Source organism: Chiloscyllium plagiosum, unplaced genomic scaffold (genome assembly GCF_037043375.1).
Source record: "Chiloscyllium plagiosum isolate Xiang-an unplaced genomic scaffold, Cpla_swu_hap1 HiC_scaffold_14, whole genome shotgun sequence".
NCBI classification, from domain to species: domain Eukaryota; kingdom Metazoa; phylum Chordata; class Chondrichthyes; order Orectolobiformes; family Hemiscylliidae; genus Chiloscyllium; species Chiloscyllium plagiosum.
The window spans coordinates 75,147,009-75,165,669 of record NW_028270152.1 but is presented as its reverse complement, the minus strand read 5'-3'; the positions used below and the strand labels follow the sequence as shown (position 1 = coordinate 75,165,669).

Here is an 18,661-nt window from a genome sequence, read left to right as displayed (position 1 = left end):
CAGTGGCCATGCAAGTAGAGAAGGTGGTGAAGAAGGCGGATGGCACGATTGCCTTCATTTGTCGGGGAATTGAGTACAAGAGTCAGGATGTCGTGTTGCAGCTTCATAAGACTTTGCTTAAGCCACACTTGGTGTATTGTGTTCAGTTCTGGTTACCACATTACAGGAAGGATGTGGAGACATTTGGAGAGGGTGCAGAAGAGGTTTACCAGGATGCTGCCTGGGAGAGGCTCGAAAACCCAAGTTGTTTTGTCTGGAGCGGCAGAGGTTGAGGAGAGACTTGATAGAAGTCGACAAAATTATGAGGTGCATAGATAGGATCAGAATCCTTTTCCCAGAGTCTAAAGCTAGGGGGCATGCATTTAAGTTTAGAGGGGGAAAGTTCAAAAGAGATGTTTGTGTGGTGGTGGAGGCAGATACAATAGGGGCGTTTAAGAGACTTTTAGATAAGCCCATGAATGTGCAAGGAATGGAGGGATATGGACCAAGGACAGGCAGAAGGGATTAGTTTAATGTGGCGTCACGTTTGGCTCAACATTGTGGACCCAAGGCCCTGTTCCTGTGCTGCACAGTTCCATGTTCTAATAGTTTTGTGGTGTTTTCAAGTGCTCATCTAAATAGTTCTCAGACATCTTGAGGGTTCCTGTCTCTATCGCTCTTTCATGCAGTGTGTTTCAGACCCCGCCACTTTCCGGATTAAAATATCTTTTCCTCAAATAGAGTCATATAAGGAGACTTTAGAAGAGCAGAAAAATATAACCCTTACTGCAGCGAAAAAATATCTCACCATTGATAAACTGCAAAGTCTCAAACTTAAAAACTCTTCCTAGTTCAGTTTATAATAACTGAATAAACTGAATTCTTGAAAGACTATGTACCATGGATAGTTTTCGATTATCACATGTTGGAAGTCTGATTATCAATTGGGTTGCTTGAAGCATTTGATTATACGTTAATATGTCTTCCAGGTTACAAACCCGCCTGAGTTAGTTGAATATCTGCAGACATTTTTGTGGTCTCTCTGTTCTCTATTGCCAAATGATTTGTTGCTTAGAGGCAAACATGAAACTTTCATTTCACTCAGTGTTGCAGATACCTCATCAAGGTTGGCAATTTATTAATAAGAATGAAGGTTAATATTAGAATACAAATGCCAGGTCCATAGCAGAGTGTGCTAGTGTGAAAAAGGCATTCGATAAATTGCCACACCAAACATTACTTGGCAAATCCCTCCAAACCTGATAGTTTTCTTAAAACTGTGTCCCCTAGTTATTGACCTCTCTACCCTGAAAGACTCTAACCTATCAATGCTCCTCAGAACTCTGTACACGATAAACCGATCCCCACTCCCAGCGTCGTCTGCTCTAAGCAGACTGAGCTTATCCATTCTCTCTTCATCGCTAACCTCTCCATCCCAGGCAACATCCTGGTGAATCTCCTCTGCACGCTCTCCTATGTAATTGCATCCTTCCTATAGTTCAAAGACTAGAATTGCACACAGTATTGCAGGTGACATTATATACAGCTCCATCATAACCTCTTTGCTCTTGTATTCAGTGCCTTAACGAATGAAGGCAAGTACTATCTAGGCACCTTATCTACCGCACAAAATTCTTTTCGTTCCCTCTCTGCCCTTAACTGCTTCTGCATTCCCTTATCCCTCATGTCATGCTTCAAGACCCCAGTGTTACCAGCTTTAAGCATTCCCTGTGGTTCAGTGTTCCTCTGTGCCATGGTAGCTCAGTGGTTAGCACTGCTTCCTCACAGCGCGAGGGACCTGGGGCTGATTCCAGCCTCGGGCGACTGTGGAGTTTGCACATTCTTCCCGTGACTGTGTGGGTTGCCTCCAGGTATTCCGGTTTCCTGCCATAGTCCAAAGATGTCCAGGTTAAGTGGATTGGCCACGGGAGAATGCAGAGTTATGGGGATAGGGTAGAGGGGATGGGATTCTCTTCAGAGGGTTGGTGCGGACTCGATGGGCCATTCTATGATTCCTCATTCTCACCGTTTTCTAACTAAAGTTATGGAGGAAATCTACCAGTTCCTGTCAAATGACCTGCATTATTCTGCTTCCACCACTAGTCCAGCACTGTCTAGCGTGCATATATCAATAGGAAACAACATGAGGATGGGAACATGATGGTGAATTGAGAAAATAAAGGATGAGGAGACGCATGTTTCAGTGCTGTAATTCTATGACATACACATTCCATGTACCAGTGAAGGTCACTACCACTGAATTTCTTTGCTATCCAACCCTTCCCGGCAGCTCACTTTAACCCATATCCCTCCCTGTACAACAAGAGTGCATCAAACGCACGGTGAGAGGGAGCTGTCCAATTTTGCAAAGTGACACAGGTCTCTGATATAGGATTCTCCTTTGTGGATGGAATGTATGCACCATCCAAAATCGAAGAACTCCCTCAATCGCATGAACAGTAACCCAATACAGAGAAAGTGTGCTTTCAACTGTACAGGATCTGAATGGGTTGAATGACTGGGGTTCAGGAAAGGGTCAATGACTTGTGTCTGGGTCTCTATTCCACAAACACCCGCCACTCTTGTTTGATACATATTGATGAGCGTGATGGCGTCAGCGACGCCGTGTACCGATTGGCGAGCGTGGTGATGTCATGGTGCCTGCAAAAATTGATAAGCGTGATGACATCGGCGGCGGCGTGCGCATATTGATGAGCGGAATGATGTCAGCGGCGGCGTGCGCATATTGATGAGCGGAATGATGTCAGCGGCGGCGTGCGCATATTGATGAGCGTGATGAGGTGGCCGCCCGTCCGCCTGCCGCCATCTTGCTTGTTTGTGTCCGGTTTCCAGGCGGTTGGGAGCGAACCGCTCCGTTACTTGGCGACGGACCGAGCGGCCGAGAGAGTGAGTGAGGCCCGGGGACAGGGGCCGCTGGCCAGCCCAGACAGGTGAGTACAGGACGGGCGGTCTCACTGAGACACCGGGGGACAGGTAGCTCCTGGTGCAGGAGCCGGGCTTCCGTGAGGGCTGGAGGGGAGGGCCGGGCCGAACCGAACCGAAGTGACAGCAGCCGGGGAGCGGGCAGAGGCCGGGCAGCTCGACACCGGATCACCCCGCCATCCCCTCCACCCAACACCAGATCACCCCCCGTCCGGTACCAGATCACCAACTCGCTCCGGCATCGGGATCACTTTGTCAGCCTCCGCCGCAGCCAGATCGCCTCAACGTCTGAGACCAGACCACCATCTCAGTCCCCGACCGCCAGGTCACCTCAGACTCCCCACTCCCACTCCAACAACCTCGATCACCTCAGCCCGGTCACCAGATCAGCTCCCATTAACACCGGCTCTCCTCACCCCAAAACCCCCACTACCCCTGCTCTGACACTTAAGTCCCTACAGACCGTAAGATAAAGGAGCAGAATTAGGCCATTCAGCCCATCGAGCCTGCTCTGCCATTCGATCTGGCTCAAGGGTCCTTGATCCTTTTACTAATTCCCCACAGTTCTCTGTGGTAATGTGTTCCTCTGGCTGGATAACTTCCTCCTCATTGCAGTCCTAAAGAGTTATCCCTCAACTCTGAGGCAGTGCCCCCATGCTGCTGTTAGTCTCTCCTTGTGCAGGCGTCTCAGTATTCTCTAAGTTTCAATTAGATCACCTCCTCAACCTTCTGAACTCCGTTGAGTGCAGACCCAAAGTCCTCAACAGTTTCTTATGTGGCAAGCCCTTTTTTCTTGTGAACTTCCTCTGGACCCCTTCCAACGCCAGAATAAATGTTTCTAAATACAGGGCTCAAAACTGCTCACAACATTCCAGATGCAGTCTGATCATAACCGTACACAGTTCGAGCAGTACAGCTCCGCTATTGTATTCTAGCCCCCTCGAAATATTTACCACATTGCATTTGACAACCTAACTGGCAACTGAACCTGCATCTGAATCTTAAGAGAATACTGAACTATGATTGTCAATTTCCTTTGTGCTTCAAATTTCCACAGCCTTTACCTATTTAGAAAACTGTGTATGCCTCTATTATTCCTACCAGAGTGCATAAACAGTCACTTTACCATGTTGTATTCAATCTGCCACTTCCTTGCCCACTCTCCTAGCCTGTCCAAGTAGTTCTTCAGCTTCCTCAACACTACCTATTCCTCCATATATCCTTGTGTCATCTGGAAGCTTAGCAACAATGCTGTCAGTTCCTTCATCCAGATTTTCAATGTATAACGTGAACGGCTGCAATCCCTACTGTCTGCCAGTCAGCAAATCCTCTATCCATGCCAATAACTTTACCCTGACATTGTGAGCGCATATTTTGTCCAGTTAGAAATCCAAATTGATCACACCCGTGGCTAGCCTCTGATTAATTTGCTCATTAACTCCTCAAAACTTTCTAAAAGATTTATCAGACATAACCTCCCCTTCACAAAGCAGTGCCAATACCACCCTATTTAACCATACATTTCCAAGTACTCTGCAATTTGGTCCTTAATAATGGACTCTAAAATCTTCCCAATGACCAAGGTCAGGCTAACCACCTACAGTATCCTGTTTTCTGTCTCTCTCCCTTCTTAAACAGGGATTTGACATTAGCCACTGTTCTGTCCTCTAAGACCCTCTTTGATATCAATGGTTCCTGAAAGTTAACCACCAATGCCTTGATAACCTCCTCAGCTATCTCCTTAATACCTCTGGAGCATAGTCCTTCCAGTATGGATGATTTATCCACATTCAGACCTTTCAGCTTCCCTGCCAGCACCTTCTCCTTAGTCATAGAGTCAAAGAAATGTACAGCATGGAAACAGATGGCCTCTACCTCTGCCCCCTGACTCCCTTGAAGATCTGGTGTATTGCACAGTCAAAACTGACAGAAAGTAGCTATATAGTTCCTCTGCCATTTCTTTGTTCTGCATTACTACTCTCCATTCTCATTTTCCTGTGGTCCAACGTCCACTCTTGCCTCTTTCTTAGATTTTATATATCTTGCAACCTTTTATACTACGAGCTAGCTTACTCTCGTATTTTATCTTTTCTCCCCTTTTTGCTTTTTTAGCTATCCTCACTGGAATTTGCAGAATTTCCTGTCCCCTGACACCAGACCAGACCACCTACTGGAACCAGATTACTAACTCCCTCCAAAATTCCCCTCACACAAGATCGCCTCCCCAACAGCAAATTTCCGTGTGACGTCTCTTCCACTGGATCACTTCACTCTAACGCCAGATCACCTGCTGAAAAATATCCCCAACACCAAATCACATCCCCAAGAACTACCACCAACACCCATTCACTGACCTGAAAATCACCCTTAACACCAGATTACATCCTTCAGGAATCCACCAGAGCTGCTTACACATCTAGATTTCCCTTAACACATCTCAATCACCCTCCCCAAGCCCCACTCAAACCCCAGATATTCCCTGCCCCCACATCTCTCCCTCTTTCCCATTCTTCTAAATCTCCTGCAGCATTCACCAACTCTTCCACAGACTACACTAACACAGCCCCATCACATCTCCTACAGCCTCATCACACCCCATATTACCCAAACTGTAGACTTGAGCTCCATAGCTAGTCATTAGAGCTGCTTTTGACTGAGTGTGTCATAACTGGGATTAATAGGAAACAGGGAAAGTTTCCTGTCTCAGGAGTCATTCCGAGGAGAAAGGAAGATGGTAGTGGTTGTTGGAGGTCAGTCATATCAGCTCCAAGAACTCGCTGCAATTGTTCCTTCGGATAGTGTTTTCAACCCAACCGTCTTGAGCTGTTTCCTCATCAGAAGGGAAGATGTTTATGATAAGTACACAGTTCTCAATGGGAGTGGCCCCAACTTGCTTGCAGCAAAACCTAAAATATATGCACGCCTGGGCTAATATGTAGCAAGTCAAATTTTCACCACCCCACAATAATGCCAGCAGAAGTTGAGTGGAGATGAATTTTAGGTTGGAACATCCTAAAGAAGAGTGAATCTAACCATTATCTTTACTGAATTCCCTCCTATTTAACTCTCTGGAACAAAGTAGCCCACACAATTAATACTTCATCGACCATTTTTAACCTTCACTTTCTCAACCTGAATAGTGCTTAACATCTACAAGATGCATTGCAGAAATTCACCAAGACTCCTTCACCAGCATCTTCAAACTTGAAACTTGTACCATCCAGCAGGACAAGCCCATGTATAGCACCACCACCCATTCCTTCATTGTTATTGGGTCAAAGTCCTGGAACTCTTTTCCTAGCGGCATTTTAGGTGCCCTTATACCACGTAGACTGCAGCAATTCAATAAAGTGTTCTATCACCACCTTCTCCAGGACAAGTGTGATAAATGGTCACTGGAGCCTGAACCTCATCCTCATCCACAACACCTACTGACATTCAGTCATAGAGATCTACAGCACAGAAAAAGGCCTTTTAGCTCATCATGTTTGTGCCAGTCAAAAGCAAGTGTCTTCTCTATTCTAATCTGACCTTCTTGATACCATTCTTCCCACAACAAGCCAGCTCGTTCCCTCGTTCTCACAACACCCACCCCATGTCGCTTTCCCTCCCACAGCTGTTTTGTATTACTGACTTGTCTGAATAATTGCAGTAACTTTCTATTAAAGAAAGTTTGTGTTAATTCAGATTGTATGAGCTGGAAGAAATGATTCCATAGTATCATGACCGGCTTGTCACAAAAACTCCAGCAAAATAATAATAATGTTAATTACTAGCTTTGCAAGTCTGTCCACATTGCTTTATGATTAGGTTGGGATATCTGGTCAGCATGGAAGAGTTGGACTGAAGGGTCTGTTTCTGTGCTGTACATCTCTATGACTCTATTTGAAGCTGCCGGTGTTGGACTGGGGTGTATAAAGTTAAAAACCACACAACACCAGGTTATAGACCAACAGCTACTGTGGGCGGCACGGTGGCACAGTGGTTAGCACTGCTGCCTCGCAGCGCCAGAGACCCGGGTTCAATTCCCGACTCAGGCGACTGACTGTGTGGAGTTTGCACATTCTCCCCGTGTCTGCGTGGGTTTCCTCCGGGTGCTCCGGTTTCCTCCCACACTCCAAAGATGTGCAAGTCAGGTGAATTGGCCATGCTAAATTGCCCGTAGTGTTAGGTAAAGGGGTAAATGTTGGGGTATGGGTGGGTTACGCTTCGGCGGGTCGGTGTGGACTTGTTGGGCCGAAGGGCCTGTTTCCACACTGTAAGTAATCTAATCTAATCTAAAGTAATCTAAAGAATGACTATGTTCTAAAAGATAAGAGACTTAACAAACAATCCAGGTCTTTTTCAGTATATGATGTCAGTTACATCAAACTGAAAATGTGTTGCTGGAAAAGCGCAGCAAGTCAGGCAGCATCCAAGGAACAGGAGAATTGACGTTTCGGGCAAAAGCCCTTCTTCAGCCATTCCTGAAGAAGGGCTTATGCCCGAAACGTCGATTCTCCTGTTCCTTGGATGCTGCCTGACCTGCTGCGCTTTTCCAGCAACACATTTTCAGCTCTGATCTCCAGCATCTGCAGCCCTCACTTTCTCCTCCAGTTACATCAAACTGTAAACTTTTGCTATAAATTCTGTGTCTTACGATCTTATACTCTACAACCACCTGAAGAAAGAGCAGCGCTCCGAAAGCTATTGCTTCCAAATAAACCTGTTGGACTGTAACCAGGTGTTGTGATTTTTCACATTGCTTTAGTTTGAATTATACCTGTTTATTCAGTCTCCAACCTGATTGTATGTGATGTCGCAGCTCTTTGTGGGTTAAAATTTAGCATCACTCTATGACAACAAAGTTAATTCAATTCAGGTTAATAAAGGCTGAACGAGAATTCATGTACCTGATTAGCGATATTAGATTAGAAATTACAGTCATTTTCCTAGTACCAGTTGTGCTAACCTTCAAGATCAAGTTGTGTGTCTGGGTGACACCCTCTTCACTACCTCAGGATATCCCAATGCATTTCTACCTCACTGATTTCTTTGTATTTCCCAACAGTGACAATATTTATAATGTGTACATAACATGGTCCAACAACCAACAATTAAATAATGCACAAGTAATTTAGTGATATTGGTTGATAAATAAATAAGAAGTACACCGTTCCTGTTTATTGATTAACGATGTGGCAGATTCTGACTTCAGTTTACCTTTTCATACAAAAGACGGCACCTCCAACAAGTAGCTCTGTTTCAGTGCTGCACTGAAGTCTGAAGCTGGATTCTGTGTTGAAATCTGAATAGGTTTGAATAATATAAACTGCAGACTGACAGTGAGGTGATATTGCCATTGCTGAGTGACAGGTCAGAATTAGAAGCAAGCACCTCAACTGATTCATTTTACTACAAATGAAAGGCAACAGATTAACTCCAGGGCCGAGGATGTAACACAACAGGAGAGTGCTGGACTATTCCAGACACTGAGTGGATAAGGAGTAGATGGTCACTGAGAAGTTCCAGTTGTGTTTATTTTAAAGCAATTAAATTTGTAGAGAGGGGGAAGAAAGTGCAATGGATTTAAAAGCTATTTGTATAAGTTACATATGGAGCAATGAGCACAATTTACTAGTTTTCTAATCCCTCTGCAGCTGGTTTTGTCTCTCCAGGTCTTGTCATATGAGGTGACCATTTTGAAAATTTGTGAAATATACTGCAGTTTGGGGACCCTGCCTTGGATTTTTACTTCCTGAAATAACAAAACCACTGAGAACATACACTGATACAGCTCTTGGAGTCCAAGTGTTTATTCAACAGAAGTAGCAGAATCTTTAATCACACCTGTTTTGGACCTGTTTGTGTGTTTACACCGTCCAGTATGTTGTTCAATATCTGGTCTTGATGTATAACCTTTGACAATGAGTATCAAGTGGTCTTTTTAACTGTGGAGAGACCTCCTGTCCAAAACCAATCGCGTCTGCACCGAGCTTTCCATCCAACCTTGCTTTGTGGCAAAGGTAACTAGATAACAACAGAGATCCTGCCTAATGTTTCACAGCTAAGCCGAGTTGTGCTTTGCTCTGTGTTGCATAGCTGAGATCAAGTTCACTTTCTAAGGCTGAAGAAGCAACAGGACAACTGTTTGCTCCCAGCTAAAAAAAAAATAATGGAAATTTGAGTAATTGTATGTCACCCAGGTGAAGGCAAAATGGTTTGAATTCTGCCCCACTCAGGAAATGCCAAGCAATTCACCAGTGCCATTATTTCTCACAATGCATTACAATTTGTACTGATTTTGTGTCAATGCAACATCATATTAATGTAAAAGTGGCAATGTAGCTAAAGAGGTAAAAGACGTGCATTTTTTATTCATCAGTGGGATGTGGACATTGTTGGCTGGACTAGCATTTATTGCATGTCTCTGGTAGAGCTTGAGGTGGTGAGTTGCCTCCTTGAACCAGTGCAGTGTATGTGCTGTGGATCAACACAATAAGCTGTTAGGAAGGAGTTCCAGGTGAAATGTACTGCACTTCAGCACCTGCCGACGCATCAGTGTTTTAAGTGAAATAAATTGGATTTCTATATGTACTTTTCATCTACCATTTGTTGTTTTCTTTTAAAAACAACTTCATTCTTATTTACTGTCCTTTAAGATCAGCTGTTGACTTCCCTAAAGTTAATTTTGCTCCTGTCTTTCCCACTCTGACTTCACTTGCAGTTGAATTTTTCTGGAGTTTACAATAACAATTTCTTTAGTCAGTTGTTTAATGTGCATTATAGGAGAGATGTACTTACACAACGGAGATTTACTAGAATGTTGCCTGAACTGGATAATTTGAGTTATGAAGAGAGATTGGACAGAGTGGGGTTATTTTCTTTGGAACTGAGGAGATTTGGGGCGGGGGGGGGGCATGTAGTTGAGAAATTTAAGGTCATGAGGGGCATAGATAGGGTAAACAGGAAGAAACCTTTCCCTTGATGAAGGGATCAATGTTGATAAAGTGTGGCGCTGGAAAAAAGCATAGCAGGTCAAGCAGTATCTGAGGAGCAGGGAGTCGACGTTTCGGGCATAACCCTTCCTCACTGATTAGTGACCAGAGCATAAAATGGTTAGAAGCAAAGGTTTAATGGGGATGTGAGGCAAAATATTTTACTCTTTAGTATCATGGGAATCTGGAACTCAATGTTTATAAGGGTGGAAGAGGCTGAAACCCTCATAACATTGAAGAAGTATTTGTGATGCCAAAGGATACAACACTATGGGCCACGTGGTGGAAAATGGGAATAGAATAATTAGGTGGTTATTTTTGATCAGCAGATTCAATAGCCAAATGGCCTTTATCTCTGTTGTTAATCTCTAAATTTATATTTATTTAATGTGACTTGCTGATTCTTCCAGGTACCTTGTGTTTTTTCCCCCTGCAGCTTCACATTCTCAATTGATTCTTTTGTTTTCAGTTCCCTGATAGGTGCTGAAGCCATCTATGCAGTACCACTTGCAGAGAAGTTGCATATACTACTACTTGACATAAATAAACATTTTGTTTAAACAAAAACTTGTTTTAAAAGCTGTAGGATTTTAGGTGGCTGTGGTGCTGAAGATTTCAGATTTAGATTGGACAGTTTGCCAAAGGAAAAGGCTTTTATTTTGCATCTGCAGATGGCAGACCTTATTTGCAGAGATGTTGGAGTAGTATTAATGTATTGAATTAGTAATCTCAGGACCCAAGATAATTTTCTGATGCAAGTGTTCAAATCTCTCTATGGTAACTGGATTTTAAAACTAGTTAATATGTCTAAAATATAAAGTTTATTTCTGTCATTGGTGACATTGACAAATATTGGCAGGTCAGCATAAAAATTCATCTGGTTCACTAATGCACTTTATTATGAAAGAAAATCTACTATACTTACTGGCCTGGCCTACATGTGATCCACAGCAATGTAGTTAACTCTAGTCTGCTGTCTGAAATGACTAGATAAGCCAGATAGTTCAAGTGCAATTTGGGATGGGCACAAAATGCTGACCTTGCCAATGACACCTATACTCAATTCCCTACTAAGCCAACATAGTGAATAGAAGTTAGCCCATGGGCGCACACAAAGTAGAGCTGAGCTGGCACCATTGCAAGGTTCACTGCCCCAGTGTAGGTTGACACATCCCAATTGAACCTTGGTGAGTGTTGGAGCTGATATAATCGACTAAGCAGTCACAATATTTCTGCCATTTGTTTTATGTAAATATTGTTTTTCAATTCACATGATGCTCTGATGAATGTGATCGCATTATTGACTGTTATCCTCAACAGTTCCATGAGGGAGTTGTAATGGAATATTCCTGAAGTGCAGAGGAGCTTCTCACAGTTTATTTGCAATTGGATCTGTGTGTCAACACTGTCATCAATCAGTGGCTGCACAAGATATCGTTTATACAGTGTCACATTGTTGAGCAGTCATGTGTTTGTGATATATCCTTACCACAGCTGCATTTGTCTTACTTGTTCCTTCATCCCCTCCTGTATGGTTTTGAGTTAGTTTGTTTTTCTCCCCTTCCTCAGAGTTTCTCTCCAGTATATGGGCTCGGACCCCTACCAAATAAGATCTGTTGTTCATTGATGCTTTGTCACGCTGGCCTTTTTATATTCCTGACCAAGATAACTGAACATGAAGGTGAAAGGAGTAGAAGGATATGTTTTAAGTAGGGAGCAAAGAAGTGATTGTTGAGCATAAATGGGCATAGATGGGGAGAATGCCTTGCTTCTGAGGTGAAGATTTCTGTGTAAAAGCTATTTTGTTCTGAGGAGCCTGTCTCATCTAAGTGCACTTCAGTCTTTGCCCAATTTCTGCTTGGAGCACTGGTCACTGAATGGAAAGAGGATTAGCTGACTTTCTATTTCACTCCTTTCCTCTTCCCAGTTGCTTACACCTGTTATAGTTCCTGGGGCCCCGTTCCAAACTCCACTATCATCTTGTCAACCAAAGGTAGAGAGGTATTAATAGAAGTTGTACTCTTTTTTTTTTTAAGAAAAAAAGCCCATTGAAATATTTTTGATTCCATTATGCGGTCTTTATTTTTAAGCAGTATCGGTTGCGAGAAGCCCCATGTTACAGCTGTTGGCCGAACGAAAAATGTACCAACGAAGCCAAGCGAAACATGTCAATTCAAAAACACAAATTGTTGGAAAAACTCAGCAGGTCTGGCAGCGCCTGGGGAGAGAAATCAGAGTTTTTGTTGTGAGTCGAATGACCCTTCCCCAGAAAACCTCTTTCAGTTTTTAAAGCATACTAATTGAGTTTCATTCTGTACATAACTGTAAGAGGTTATTGAATTGATTAAAGACTACTTCCTCTGGTTGAGGTTTTCATCTTACAAATGAGCATTATGGATAGTGTGTTTAACCGTGTTTAAGGAGGGCAATATTCAAAACTGGGCCTTATTTATTGTTACTGCATACCATGGTCATACTAGCCTGCATGGTGTAAATTTTTTGCAAGTTAGTTTTATAATGGTTTTTCCACTTACACTTGGTGCTTGTTTTCAAAGTACAAAGAGAACAAAGAAAAATACAGCACAGGAACAGGCCCTTCGGCCCTCCAAGCCAGCATCAATCCAGATCCTCTATCTAAAAATCTGTCGCCTATTTTCCAAGGATCTGTGTCCCTTTGCTCCCTGCCCATTCATGTATCTGTCTAGATACATCTTACATGACGCTATTGTGCCCATCTCTACCACCTCCACTGGTAACAAGTTCCAGGCACCCACCACCCTCTGCGTGCTTTCCACGCATATCTTCCTTGAACCTTTCCTCTCTCACTTTGAACTTGTGACCCTGAGTAATTGAGTCCCCCACTCTGGGGGAAATAGTTTGTTGCTATCCAACCTGTCTATACCTCTCATGATTTTGTAGACCTCAATCAGATCCCCCCAACCTCCATCTTTCTAATGAAAATAATCCTAATCTATTCAACCTGTCTTCATAGCTAGCACCCTCCATACTGACAACATCCTGGTGAACCTCCTCTGCACCCTCTCCAAACCATCCACGTCCTTTTGGTAATGTGCGGACCAGAACTGTACGCAGTATTCCAAATGTACCAGAACCAGAGTCTTATACAACAGTACCATGACCTGCCAACTCTTGTACTCAATACCCCATCTGATGAAGGAAAGCATGCCGTATGCTGCCTTGACTGCTATTGACCTCCATTGCCACCTTCTGGCAACAATGGACCTGAACACCAAGATCTCTCTGGGTACATTATTTTCCCCAGGACTTTTCCATTTACTGTAAGTTCACTCTTGAATTAGATCTTCCAAAATGCATCACCTCCCATTTGCCCGGATTGAACTCCATCTGCCATTTCTTTTCCCGCCCCCCCCCCCCCCCCCAACCCTCCAATCTATATATTCTGCTGTCCCCTTCACTATCTGCTAGTCCACTAATCTTAGTGTCATCTGCAAGCTTGCTAATCAGACCACTTGTACCTTCCTCCAGGTCATTTTTGTATATCGCAAACAACAGTGGTCCCAGCATGGACCCACTGGTCACAGGTCTCCATTTTGAGAAACTCCCTTCCACCACTACTCTCTGTCTCCTGTTGCCCAGCCATTTCTTTATCCATCTAGCTAGTATACCATGGACCCCATGCGACTTCACTTTCTCCATCAGCCTCTCATTGGGAAGTATCTAAATTCCATCTCGTAAAATGAAGCAACTTTCTGTTGGTTTGATTGTTTGTGGACTCATTTTGAGATGTTTTTTGTTTGTTCATGCAAGATGGACAATGGAGGCTGGGTCATACTTTTTTGCCCATCCATAATTATTCTTGGGAAAGTGATAGTGAGCTGTCTTCTGGAACTACTGCAATCTCTGGTAGGTACCTCCACACATGCTGTTAGGGAGTAGTTCCAGGATTTTGTTCCAGTAACACTGAAGAAATAGTAGTACATTTTCATGTCGGGATGGCATCTGACTTGGATGGGACTTGCACGTGATGATGTTTGCATGCACCTGCCTCTTGGTGGCAGAGATTGCAGGTTTGGAAGTGCTGTTGAATGAGTCCTGAGTTAGTTGTTGTGGTGCACACTGTTACTGCTGTGGTTTGGTGTGGTGGTGGAGGGAGTGAATGTTGAAAGTGGTGGCTCAAGTGTGCTGCTTTGTTGTACTTAAGTGTTGTTGGATCTGCACACATCCAGATAGGTGGCATGTACAGATTATCCGAAGGACACCAGCGGGGGGAGTATTTCGTTCAGTTAATCAAATCCTGAATAGTTGAATGTCAGATAACATAGTTTAGCTAAACATCTGGACCTTGCGATCATGCCACATAATCCGATATTCGATCATTGAGATTCCTCTGTGTTCCATCAAACCGCTGACTTGTCCTTTGTAATTGGTTGATAGGGTTCAAGAAGCTTGGAGACCAGTTACTCACCTTGGAGCACTTGCAGCCTGTGAACTGCTCTTGTAGCTACAATATTTGTTCCTGGTTAATGGTAACTCCCAAGATGATAGTAGTAGAGGGTTGAGTGATCGTAATGCCGTTGAGTGATCGTAATGCCATTGAATGTCAATGGGGAGATGGTTCGATTCTCTCGTTGGAAATCTGGTCATTGCCTAGCACTTGTGTGATGCAAATGATACTTTACAGTTGTCAGCCCAAGATTGAATATTATGCAGGTTTGCTGCATTTGTACATGGACTGCTTCAGTATCTGAAGAGTGGCAAATAGTTCTGAACATTGTGCAATCATCAGCCAATGTCCCACTAGTGTCATTAGGATGGCTGCTTTTATTTCTCCTGTGTTATGGCAATGACTACATTTCAAACAGTAAGAGTTTGGAACATGATGAATCATGAAAGGCATAATATAAATGCAAGTTATATGTTCTTTTTAAATGTGTATTTGATCTTAAACCCAGGCTATCAGTTATCAGAATGATTATCTAGAATGCAGTATGGCCCCATGCATGCTTTGATTGCCAAGTGGGCTCATGCATGTGTGTACATGGGCTATGACAGGCTGCAGAAGCATCTTGGGGCGAAGAAGAAACAAGCATAGAAGCAGCCCTGACCTCTGGTTTGACCTCCCAGCTCTGGAAAGTGTGAAGGAGCAGTAGTGGGGAGAAAACACTGGGAGAAGGGAAGGCGATTCAAAATTATGTTTCTTTTGGAGCACTTCAATCTTAGCACTGCATGATCCAAATAAAACACTAAAGGAAAGATAACATTTTTAGGGAGAAGAGGAACCCTTTGTGTTGTGATGCATATTCTGACAATTTTAATTCCCAATGAGAAATGGCAGAGTGATTATTTTGGGCCTACCCAAGTCCTGGATATCTCACAATTTACGGCTGAGACTATTTCCTCAATGTCTGGCAGCGCCATTTTTTTGAGACTGGCTGCTACTTTTAGTCACTTCAGGATGACATTGAGTACCTTTCTGTCCACATATGCAGTTTCCATCAACTTGAGGTGGAGTTTGCAGCACACAGAGCCATTGATATGGTTATGTTGGTGCTGTAGTATGAGACAGTTGGATTAGTATTCCACAATTGAATTGTAGGGCTATGTTCCTCTCACCAAGTTCCATGTTTAAAATTCAGCTTCCAACTTTTGGCAATCGCCTAACAGCAACTGGTTTCATGAGAACCATTGAGGAAAGGGAGAAAGTCAGCAGTTGTAGAAAAGATTTAACATGCAAAGTGCTTAATCTGCAGCAACTGGTTTATCACAGTAATAAAGCCTCTTAGCTAGGTCACCTTTGAGATTTTTCAATCCATGCTGCTGATTCAGTGAACTGCGTTTCCCTGATCTGATTTACTTGTTTGTTTTCACGCATTAGATTAGGGAGAGCGGCTGCTTTGTGATATTAATGATTGATGTGTGTTGTTGTTGTAGGAAAGGAATTCATGCTCGCTCCATGTGCACACTTGTTCTCAGATGCTTGAGAGAAGTGTGTGAGAATTAGTCTGCAATTGACAGATCTTCCAACAGCTTCTCTATCTGGATGAGCAAGATCGAGTGTGGCTATAAGTGAAGGGAAGCTATTTGGAAAAGCATATTAAACAAACAAAATTTCTAGCAAGTCTCAGAGCCTGTTTTGTATATAATTGGTTGGAGTTTGTTTGGACTTAAAGTTTCGGTAGAGATTTTTGACAGCTTATTGGATTTGAATTAGATTTTATTGTCATGTGTACTCAAGTATAGGGATACAGGAGTACAGTGAAAAGTGCACAACATTGCCATTCCCAGAACCATCTTAGATCCAAAGCCATCTAGGTACAAAATCTTAGGTACCAAGTGAAAAAATAAGGAAGTATAGTTAAAAGTTCAACACCGCAGTCCTTAAGTGCTTAGCCATACTGGTTGATTACCAATGCTTGGTGCCACCACAGATGCTGAGACACATTGGGCTGCCAGTTCTCTCCACCGCCACAGTTGCCAAGGGACTGCTATCTCAGCTGCGCTGGGCTCGCTTTCCCTCCCCCGTTCCAGGCTTGCTCTTTCCACAGAGGATAAGTTGATTAAAGTAAGAAATAAAAGTAAAAATGACTAGAGTGGGTGAGCTGCAGGCAGGAGCTGCATCCCACTTAGGCATAGTACTGTTCTCTTTGTGTATGGGTTTTCTGTACACTCATCAGATCTTCTCACACTTAAGCAGACATTGCCCTTATAAATATAATCACTGCTAGTACAGAATTTGGTTTGGAGACACATGAGAACTGTACATTCTTTGATGTCTTGATGTATCTGTTACCAGGTTTCAAAGTTTGAAATCAACACATTTTTCTGCTTTTCCTGGGCCGCATGGTTTATTGCAAGTTGTTATGCAGAGCTACTTGTAATTTTGTTTTCGTGTTTAAAATTTTCAAAAATTACATTATTTTCGATGGAATCAGCTGTTTTGCACACAGCTGGAAATCAAGTTAGTTTTAATTCTAGTACTGAGGTGCACTCAACAGACTGTGGTTTTGAAAGGGATGACTGAAAAAAGAAATAACTTAGGGCATGTTATATCCATGCACAAAAGTGCATAATAATTGATGAAATACCTCTTTAAAATATGGTTATTGCTGGAATATATGATATAGTATTGACCAGGAGAGCTTCCCACTCTTGAAGTAGTGTCATGAGATGTTTTGAATTCACCTGAGTGAGTAGAGAGAATTTGGATAAGCATCTCATCTTGTAGATGGCACTTCCCACAGCACTGCTGCAGCGCTGTGTCAACCCAATTATATGCTTGGAGAGAGTGCAACCAATTTAGCTGATATCTATTAACTGGTAAATGCCTTATGCTAGTATTTTGACAGGACTGACCCTCACCACTTGTAGAAAACACTTAGGGAATTTAAATGTGTAAATTTAGTCATCCAGTTTGATGGATGATCCCTTTTGAGAGAGCATCTGAATCTGGAAACAACTTCCTGTCTCAGGTATAATGGAACTATGTGGTTTAATGAATTATATATCTCCACATTTGGCTTTAAGAGTAATCCTTACTTCTCAAACCCCTCTCGTATCTAAGTCGTCCGTATCTTTTAAAATTGCAAGAATAATGTCAATCACTTGTGATTTTATTTGTCATAAGATCTCTTCCGATAAATCTCGTTGCTGCCAATGTAGTGAATTCAGAATTTTTAAAATGTGAGAGACCACATCTGAAAATTTGGTAGTTAAAATTTCATGCCTGCCTTATGCAATTTCAAGACCTTTGTCACTCCTATGTTCCTTAGTATTATAACTTGAAGATGGAAATATACCACTCTATTCCAGAGAAACAGGAATCACAACACCAATTTTTTTAATACTCGCCATTTGGAGAATGGTCATGAGTTCCTATTTCTTATCTAGTTTCTTATCTTGTCATAAGTTGCCTTCAATTTTGTGGCAGTCGGTTTCAGTTGACTTTCTGAAAACCAGTGTATGCAATATCCATTAACTCTTACAGTATTTTGGTAAAATCACCAAAGTGTATTAGGTCTAACAAGACATTGCCTACTTATCACAGAACCATGCCAATTCCTGGATTAGCTTTCCAAGTACAGAGAAACCTCGAGTATCCAGCATTCGATTATCCGGACAAGATCGCAAGGTCCCGACGCTTGACTAAATTGTGTTATCCGGCATTCGATTATCTGAACAAAACACTCCCCACCCGTGTCGTTCAGGTAATGGAGGTTCCTCGGTATATGCTTATTCAGTCACTAGTGTGATCTCACTTGGAGATAAATTCACTGACCTGTAGCTCTGACATTATTTTGAACAGGCAAGAGGTTTTACAATCATTCAGTAATCTGGCATTTTCTTGAAATTCGGTGCACTGTATAATATTTTCATACCATATTGTGGAAATCCTCTGGTCCTGAGATTTGCTAAGTACTTTTTTTTCCTGTTGCGTTATTAATGCCCGGAAGATCTTTCACTAATCTTCTCACAACCAAAAGCAAAATATTCATTCAACTCTTCAACTCATTGTGCCTTAGTCTGTTAGAGAATACATTATCTATATCAAAAACCTAACAGTATCTGTAAACTTTTTTTCACTATCTACATTTGTTGTTGTTTGTAATCTGACTGTCTGTCTCTTTCTTGTCACTGTTCTTCACTCCTCCATAAAATGTTTTTATTTAATATTGGACCAAAATATTCTAAGGAATTACTTCAAATTTTGTTTTGAAGGGATAGCAACTTGAATTATTATCTAATTATCTTTTGGTGTAGATTCATTATTAATGTGTTAAATT

At 42.5% G+C, this 18,661-nt stretch overlaps 1 protein-coding gene across 1 annotated transcript in view; it reads left to right on the top strand.

Moving 5' to 3' along the window:
- Positions 1-2,800: 2,800 nt before the first annotated feature.
- ip6k1 (inositol hexakisphosphate kinase 1) overlaps positions 2,801-18,661 on the top strand; it is an 80,163-nt gene continuing 64,302 nt past the window's right edge. The window contains exon 1 of the mRNA XM_043708457.2: positions 2,801-2,930. The gene's annotated coding sequence lies outside the window, so the exon portion shown is untranslated. The remainder of the gene's footprint in view (positions 2,931-18,661) is intronic.